The sequence below is a fragment of the Dermacentor andersoni genome, chromosome 5 (genome assembly GCF_023375885.2).
Source record: "Dermacentor andersoni chromosome 5, qqDerAnde1_hic_scaffold, whole genome shotgun sequence".
Taxonomy (NCBI): Eukaryota; Metazoa; Arthropoda; class Arachnida; order Ixodida; family Ixodidae; genus Dermacentor; species Dermacentor andersoni.
This window is the reverse complement of record NC_092818.1, coordinates 58,802,159-58,811,654: the sequence shown is the minus strand read 5'-3', so window position 1 is coordinate 58,811,654 and position 9,496 is coordinate 58,802,159.

The window sequence follows — 9,496 nt, the reverse complement described above, 5'->3', positions numbered from 1 at the left end:
GTCAACTTTATCAATATCCTGTGAAAAAGTGGGTGGCCCCACAACGCATGCATATTCAATACCTGAGTGCACTAAATATTTACATGACCACGGCTTTCACTCGATAGTGATAATGTCCATTGTAATATTTAGGCAACGAAGCTTTTCTTGCGTGAGCGCGCACACATATTTTATATAATACGTGGTCATGAAATTCCCGTTTATATGTAAAACTTACGCTGAAGTAGTTGAACTCATTCACATGAGATATATTGTGTTGTTCGGTTCCGCATTCGAAGGGCAAATTTCTTTTTGGGGTAAACGTGCTCACTATTGTTTTTTTAATTATTTTGCGCACGCCATTGGTCACTCCACTCAAAGAACAGAGAAAACACATTTTCCAAAGTACATTGATTATGAGTCCTGATTACGTTAGTGTGTAAGACACAATCATAGGCATACAAACGAATTTTACCTGTGGTGTAAACAACTACATTACCATATGGCGTAGGAGTTGTGCCACACTGTTAGTCAGTACCAGCTGAAAACAACGCATATAGCGCGGAAAGTAGAACAAACTTTGGACACTGATAAATGTATCACTGCAAGTGGCCTACTAAGGATGCGGTCCATTATTAGGCGGCCTTTTTTATGCGGCTTCTGTGTATGAGCCCATGCGTATGCGGCCTGTACTTATGGAGCCCATGTGCGCGCGGTACATGCGTATAAGGCTCCTCGATATGCGGCTTGTCAATAGGCCCTCTTCATTGCCTTGTAAGACCGTGTATTAATGGACCGCATATCGATTATTTCGCTAGGGGAGAATTCAGGTCAATTGTGTCGGACTTACTAAGCGGCTCAAGAGCATTCGGTTCAAATAGATACGGCCTCTTGAAAATTTCGGCAAGAAAAGAAAGTTGTCCTCTCCTTTGCTCGACTTCTCGGAAGGACGTAGCTCGCGTTATCGTGGTGATTGTGCACAATAACATTACAGGAATCAACACCGCATCCACAACATCACATCTATCCTGATGCAGGCTAACATTTGTCAATGAGAATTTTGCTTGTCACGCCAACCGCGTGACAAGAAAAACTGCGTGACAACCGCATGGATAATCCTGGCCTTTTCGTGCTATTCGTGTTGCGCAGTCTTCCTAGAATTACCTAAGGAAGCCGTATGAAATATTGCCACATAAGTTACTGCCAGCCCTGGTCATGTCGATTCAGGATCAACATGTTGCGCAACGAGCAAATTAAATGAACGCGTTGCTTGCAGCCTTTCACCTGCCAGTCGCAGCCACCTATGCCGCCTCGCATCTGCAAGTCGGGATACAAAGGGGCTCGGAAATAATGGCAGAAGAAATCTAAAACAAGCACATTTCTGATTTGACTGCCATGCATACAAATAAAGCTCTGCCATAAATTATTGGCACCAGTAACACTAAATATCTACCTTCAGCAAACCTTACGTCTTATGAAACGAAGTATATATTTGTACAGACGCCATCATACTTAACCCGAACAAGCCATAAGTGCTTTTTTTTAATCCTACCGCCGTAAGTGCTAGCGATTTCTGGACGGGCTGGCTTGAATGTCCTTGCTTAATGCATCTTCTTTGCAAAACTGCCGTAATTTGCGGCTTACTAACAGTATTTCTCCAAGTTCAACGGCTAAGGGTGTGTCTTCTGTGTTCTTATCACATCTGACGGTAGCTGTACACACAACATGCACTGTAACGCTAGTGCCTTCCAGGTACTAGTGTTAGAGCTGAAGTTGATGTGAGCAAGAAATTTGGCCACAACCAATAACATCATTACTGTCAATAGTAATGCGCATATAACTCAAGCATACAACGACCCACCACGTTGCCAAGGACACCAATACCTATTTCAGCGCTGTTCCATGATATTGGCTTACTTTGGTATGGCACTGACTGGCCAAGGTGACAAATATATGACGAGAATGCTGTGCCAAAAATACAATGACAAAGAAGGAATGGCGTCGACAGAATGATAAAGACAGAATCATGACGCCAGTATGATAAAAAAGAGTCTATTACGAAATTGTGACGCCGGTTTAGAGACTCTTTCACGAAGACGGCATTAGGACAACGGAATGATGACGATGGCGTGATCACCACGGTATCACGCAGGCTGTACGATGACGATGGCATAACAGCAGCAAAAGAATCGAATGATTGAGTTAGAACAATGACAATGGAATGACCACACTAGTGCCACAAGGCATCGCATATCAGCACGAGAACAACAGATAACAAAGATATGAAGGCAATGGAGCGAATGCAACAATGTGGCAGCCTTGAAGAAAAGATAACTCAATGACAGGATGATAATTATTCTATGACGCAGAGCAGGTGGTGCCAATGGAACAATGAGGACAGGCTCATGACGTCGGTGTGACAATGAAATTATGACTTTATGATAATGATATGACGATGGCATGATGAAGCTGGAATGACAATGATCCAACGACCACGAAAACGTCACAAATAAGAGCACATACATAGTGGCGCAAGTTATTGTAGACCATAAGACAGTTTAAATAGCATGACTGGGACACGCAAGGAAAAGGCGCATATACACACACAGCGCATATTTTACATGTGGCTTATTCGTCTGTGCCTAGTTCACCATTTCAAAACATTTTTATGAATTTCCAGCGCGCCTTATCCGCGACTCTTGCTATAAGACCACTTGGTCTACTGTGTCAAAAGGTATGATGACGATGGCATGATGAGAATGAAATGAAGAAGCTAGACTGACGATCATGGAAAGACCACGCTGAAATCACGATCAAGAGCCCAGACCTAGCTGCACAAGGCAGTAGTCAACAACGGCCACTAGTTCTGCCTAAGATCCTCAATGGATAGACAAACAGTAAGCAGATGGATAGGCTCACAATGACTGAAGTAGGCGCAGAATGCTAATCACAGTAACGGGCTGAGTGCATTTGCGCTTAGCATATGCTTTTTGAACGCATCCGGGATTAGCCGGAATTATTGCCATAACAGAACACTATGTCAGTAAATTAAGGTCATTTGTGTTTAGCCATTGCCGTAACTAACAGATTTTAGTTTCTTTTTCTTTGCAGAACATTAGGTTCGATAACAAAACTTTGAATACACTCTGTGGTACTGCAATTCAATTTATCAGCCTTGAAGTTAGTGAACAGGCATAGCGAAATCATGCCTAGGCGCAGCATTGAACATATCATGTGTCCACAGATCTGAATGCAGATTGTAGACACAAGTGACTAGCCTAAACAGTGAGGGCTATCCAGCAGGCATGCTGAAGAGTGTGGTGAAAGGTCTGTTGATTATTTTATTGGAATATATTGCAAGCCCTCCACGGTCCGTGCAGGAGTGGTACAGAAATGTAATGGTAAATGGTGGTACATAGTCAAAAATATTCATGGTGAAAAGTTAGTACAGCAAGTGAGGCTCATAAAAGAGTAGATGTTATGCGGCATACAATAGCATTAGTTAACTTGTTCCACTGGGAATGGGTCGACGGAAAAGGGCAGTGTACGTGAATGTTTATACGACTTGGTGGCAGATGGATTCTTTTAGAATGATTTACTCGTGTTGAGCGTATAGGAGGACAATGCAGGTAATGAGACCATGTTGTCTGGAAATGACAATGCTTTAATTGGTCAATAAAATTTAGTCGAGAAATTATTATTCTCGGCGAGAGGGATAACTGGTGGGTGGATTATTTCGCATATTATGCGTGGGCATTGGCGGTTAATGTGTTTCTATTTGGAATGAAGCTTCCTTCGCAATATTTACCAATGTTTGTAAAACGCGTCCAGTGTCTTGCATATTTCTTAGTTCGTTAAATGTATGAAATTCGCATTCTCGGAAACCTCGCACTGCAGGATCATTTTTACGTGTGTAATCCTTAAAGTAAGTACGCAGCTGAATGCATATTTCAGACACAAGTGGCTAGCCTAAAGCGTGACGGCTATCCGGAAGGCATTCTCAGGAGCGTGGTGCAAGTATCTTGATTGAACTGGCCAGCGGTGGCTCTGTCAGATATCACTGAGGCACCGTTTTAGTATGTTACATGTTTGCGCTAGATACAAGCTGAAGTGTGAATCACAACAGCAGTAATGTGAATGCAAATACTATCGCTTATCAATGCTAGGGAGAAGCTTAAGACCTGTGTGTCACTAACAATGACAACTCATAAAAAGCCAACAAACACTGACACCAAGGACAACACAGTGGAAATTACTTGTGCTTAATAAATGAAATAAAGAAACGATAAATTAATGAAAATGAATGTGGATGAAAGAACAACGTGCCGCAGGTGGGGAACAATCCCACAACCTTCGCATTTCGCGTGCGATGCTCTACTAATTGAGCTACCGCGGCGCCTTTTCCACGTCCACTTTCTTGGGTTTTTATGTTTCCATGTAGAACCCTGGGAGTGTGAGCCAGCCCCAACACTCACAGACCTTGGCGGCGGACGTGGAACATCCTTTCTGCCGCAGGCATCAGGAGAGCGTGATCTTTTTGGGAGAAGGCAACCGGTCAATAAACCCCCACATGCGAGTTGAAGGCATCAATGTTGCCGGATTCAAGACGCTCGTTATGTAATAAACGAGAAGAAAGGGGAGTAAACTGAGGGGCCCGATTTTTATTAGGCATATCATAAGAAGCCAGCGAAAACTGACACCAAGGACAACATAGGGGAAATAACTTGTGCTTAATGAGCGTCTTTTCTCTCTCTCTCCGTTTTTGCTATCTGCACAGATCATTTATGTAGCTTCAACATGTGATGGAGTATAACTAGACTGAGGAATGCGTAAAACATTATCTTTTGAGTACGTAAATACCCGCTAGAGAAGAAGCAAGACTTCAATTTACGAAATGGCTTCATGGTCTGCAACGCTCCAACGAAGGCATTCAGTTTTGAAACCTGGTAAATTAAGCACACTTCGTCACAAACTCTACAAAAGCATGACTGCTCACTTATGTGCCCAGTAACAGGAACATTGCTTAGCCTGACCATAGCATTTTAAACAGGTGCTTTATGCAACGACAGACCATAATTCGCAAGGAGATAATCCTGCATCACAAAAGCTTTGGCTAAACAAAAAATGAATACCATACACAGGTGGCGTTCTGCTATCTGCGTATCCTGTTTTGGGTGCGCCATCATCAATTCAAAAGGCATAACATGTGTTAGTTTGAATAAACTCACTAACTGAAAGTGGTGCACTTGTGAAATAAAATAAAATGTTCGACTTCAGCGAGGAATTTTTTGAATCCATCCGCAATGTCCTGTGATGACGCGCTCCCTCGTACACCTTTACATGCTCAACAGTGTGGATTAACAGGTGGATTTTAGAAGAGGCTGCTTCATTTCCATAGCAGGCTATAAATATTTCAAGCGGCTAGACATTGGCTCCTCTAAATTTTTAACAGTGCAGTCAAAACTGGTGATAAAACTTTCTAATCTATGCTACTTGAGTAAGACATTTTATGGGAACTGCACCTTCAGAAATAAATTCTTCAACTATTGGTGGAGAACATAAACAAGGAGGGCACTTGCAGAAGAAATTATATTTAAATCTCGTTCAATCTACCGCAGCCTGTTGCTGCAGGAGATTGAATGGTGAAATTGAAAACTGGAGATGGCTTTGTTGAATTGTTTCCTTCTGATCCAATAATTTTCCTTGATAGCCACACAGAGGAAAATATTTTTTTTTTATTCGGCTTGATACCTTCCGACTGAACATGCATCGGATCGTATAATACCGCTTTTGTCAAGGAGAATAAAGAACTGACGCCAACACTGAATAACAGCTTATCCCAGATTTTTTTTGATAACTTTTGCTTTTGGGCGGACTTTTCTCAGTGATTGAGTTCCTTCATTTTCGCCCTGACGCTACTGTGTCTTCGAAGAGTGCACTGCCCGTGGCGTGTGTACTATGCGTACTCTGCCGTAGGTGCAAGGCAAGTGCGACAGCAACGGGAAAGAGCACGGTTCATGACTCCTTGAATCCTGCCAATGAGTTAGTTGCCAGAACATCTCCTGATACTGCCATGGGGCCACCAAAACATCGTTAACGGCCTTCGTCTATTTCAAGACATCTTAATTTGAACTGATAACCTACACTGATGCCCATATAATACACTGATACCCATGTGAATCAAATTGCATATGATCCGCCTGGCATTGCTAAAGTAATTAAGTAATAAATTCACCGTCAACCAGAAGTGGTATAAACAATGCCAAGGTAATAAAGAACACTAATCATCATTCTAGCACCATTTTTCCCAAAATCTTTCAGCCTTTTCTTCATACAGGAACTATGCCAAGTTACTCGCGCGTTGGAAAGGTAATCCCACTGTTTAAGAAAGGTAGTAGGTCTTGTCGCAAAACTATCGCTCTATTTCGATCAGTAGCGTCTGCTCCACAATAATAGAACTTGTCGTTTCCTCTAATGTAGCCAAATTTCTGTCATCCATCCAATTTTTTCTTCCTAACCAACGGGGATTCCGTAAAGGCCATTCCTGCGAGAGACACCTCGTTTTATTCTTGCGTAACATTCAGTCACCCCTTGGTAGTAACATGCATTTCAAGTCCATGCATTTGGCCTTGACTTCGAGAAAGCGTTCGATAAAGCATCTGATGCTCGTTTATTACCTAAAATCTCACGATTAAATCTTACACCAATCAGTTCTTAATCAAATTCAAGGAGGTTTAACAGACCATCACGAGTTCGTCTATGTTAATACATATTCATCATCGTTCTCACAAATCTCATCCTGTGCTCCCCAGGGCACGATCCTCAGGCCACTTCTGCTTTAATATATAATGACGACTTACCCCTTCATGTGTCATCCCAAATGCACCTCTTCGCTGATGATCGTATGCTCCAGAATGATCTTCATTGCATAGAAGAGTGGTGTAAAATATGGTCAATGTCTCTCAACCGTAATGAAAGTGCACTAATTTCAGCTCATCGTCGTTGCAACTATTCAACTCCTGAATACACCATTAAAGACTATCCCGGTGATTCGTTCAAATACCTCGGTGTTTGCCTCTTCCTCAAATTAACTTGGACAAATCATTTTAATCAAGTAACTAGTTCTGCAAACCATGTTTTTGGCTACATCCGTCATAATCTCAACCTGGCGCCTTCCTCTGTTAAGCTCCTGGCGTACAACACACTAGCGCGTTAAAACCTAGATTGTGCAAGTGCAATGTATCACCCTTTCCAACGAAACCTAATTAAAACACTCAAAGCTGTCGAGAACCAAGCTGGCAGATTGATCTTGGATGATCTTGGAGTGGGCGTAACCAGGCTAATGATGAATGATGAATGATGATTCTCAAGACATGTTCCACTGTTGTATAGAAGCCCTACCACGGATTTGCTCTTTCTGATGTCTTCATCCTCGCGTGCTTCTTCATAGTTTTTAACCACCTATTATTTATCTCCATCTCAGCCTCATCTTTTTTCCCTCAGAAGTTCAAAGCACTTTGCGACCGTCTCTGCGTTGTTGGGGATTCTTAGTTCTGAAGGTGGCTTCGCGACGTCGAGTCAAACGTACAACCGAGACGGTGTCCGGAAACTTGTAATGACCTTCCAGGAAGAGCATCATTTGCGAGGCCAAGTAGGGCTGATGCTCAAAGAGGAAATTTAACTTGCGTTTATTTTAAATATTTGCCTGGCAAGTGCTGTATGAGACGAAAGAGGAACAGAGGAGCTCTCGAATGAATGAAATGAAAGGCTAACACTGAGTCTTCAGAATACAGCGAGCGGCTCTTTTTAGCTATTGGTGTACTAAGTTGCTTGAGTAAGAGTAACGCGCGAAAACACCACCGACAAGTCGACCCACGATCTTGTTCACTAGAGGCTCCAACCTTTACAACCTCACGAAGGGAAAGGTTTTTTTCGTTTCGTGTTACCGTTTCACGTATTGCTGCATCTATCGCAAGTGAGGTCATTTTTATGTTTGCTGCGAGGAGAGGTACAGTGGATACCTTTAGGCCAAAGGGTTCGTCTTCGAATGGATTGCTCTCCATTTAAGCACAGTGTCACTAAATCCGGTGGGGACATAGGATGAGTGCTTCCAAGCTACAGGTTTTGGACGAATTAACAAACTCCTTTTCACACCTACCGGACATGTCTGGAACGCACACTTTTTGACGCTACCACGACTTCACACACACTTCACATGAACACGAGCGCAGGTATTTAGATAATCCCCTGAGGGTCAAGCCAACAATAACAACTGTTTTGCACAATGGTCCCGGTATTTTGGTTGCGACAGCCAAGATTTTTTTAATGAACCATAGGCAGCAGGTATACAAATCACCAGATCGAACAATCTCTTGGTCCAGTTTTTCCCTGTCCATTGCGTAGTTCAACAACATGAATTCTAGATAATCTCCATCATAGTACACACACCTGCAATGCAAGCGAAAGTCTGAATGCGCCACAGGTCCCTCTTTGCACACACGCCTCTCATAACGAATACCAACCGGGAGGTGGCAAAACGGGAGAATGGAAATAATGCTGTTTGTTTATTATTCTCGAGTCTAGTCATAGCAAGCAATACAGAAAAATGGTCATAGCAGAAGAGTTACAAACTCAAAAATCATAGAATATGCTAAATACTGTAAATAGTGTGTTTGATAGAGTCGATCGTCCACATTGAGATGCGCGAGGGCGAATTTTTCGAGTAGCAGGACACCAGCCGTTGGGCCGGGCAGTTCTTGTCCCCTGGCTGACATTGCATAAAAAGCGCCCATCATATAGATGGCCTCCATAGCCAGAAGAGCGCACCATGAGCGTTGGCCGAACTTTAAAACGGTTCTCTCTAAACAGAGACGTATCCGACTGCCACCTTCGATTGCTGTCGCCTATAAAACATTAGTCAGATTGTCTTTTAATGTACCAGTGCTATTAGGTGTATTTTCAAGAAATCCCGCACAAACAAATGTACTAAGATGTTTTGACACTAATATAAATACATACTCGCCCGCAGAATTCTTAACCGGGTTATGAAGAACTTAATACATAACCGTGTAACGAAAGACAGTGATGAATGCTGTACCTGGCAAGCACATGACCTCCTCGTCATCAACATATTCAAGCAAAACAAAATTTCATTCGACGCCGCGCCAGAGGTAGTCATATTTTCCTTCAACGAGACCTAACTTGAATTAGATTAGTCAATATTATAAAGCATTGACGTTGCTTAGTAAGCACTATGTATTCGCTGATAGCTGCATTGTACACTATACTTTATTCCTACAACATACGCATAGCTTTTTCGATGCCGTCCTCTCTGCCATTTCTCGAACTTCACCAGCATACACAACTGTCACTCAATGAGCATTATTATAAAAAAGAAAAATATTCTGAAGATTCGCCGAAATTCAAATACTTTCAGTACGCAACGCAACAAAGCCACGCGGTTCTATTAACATACGCATTTCCGACACAAGGTCATAACATCTCTGCGGCGGGCCAG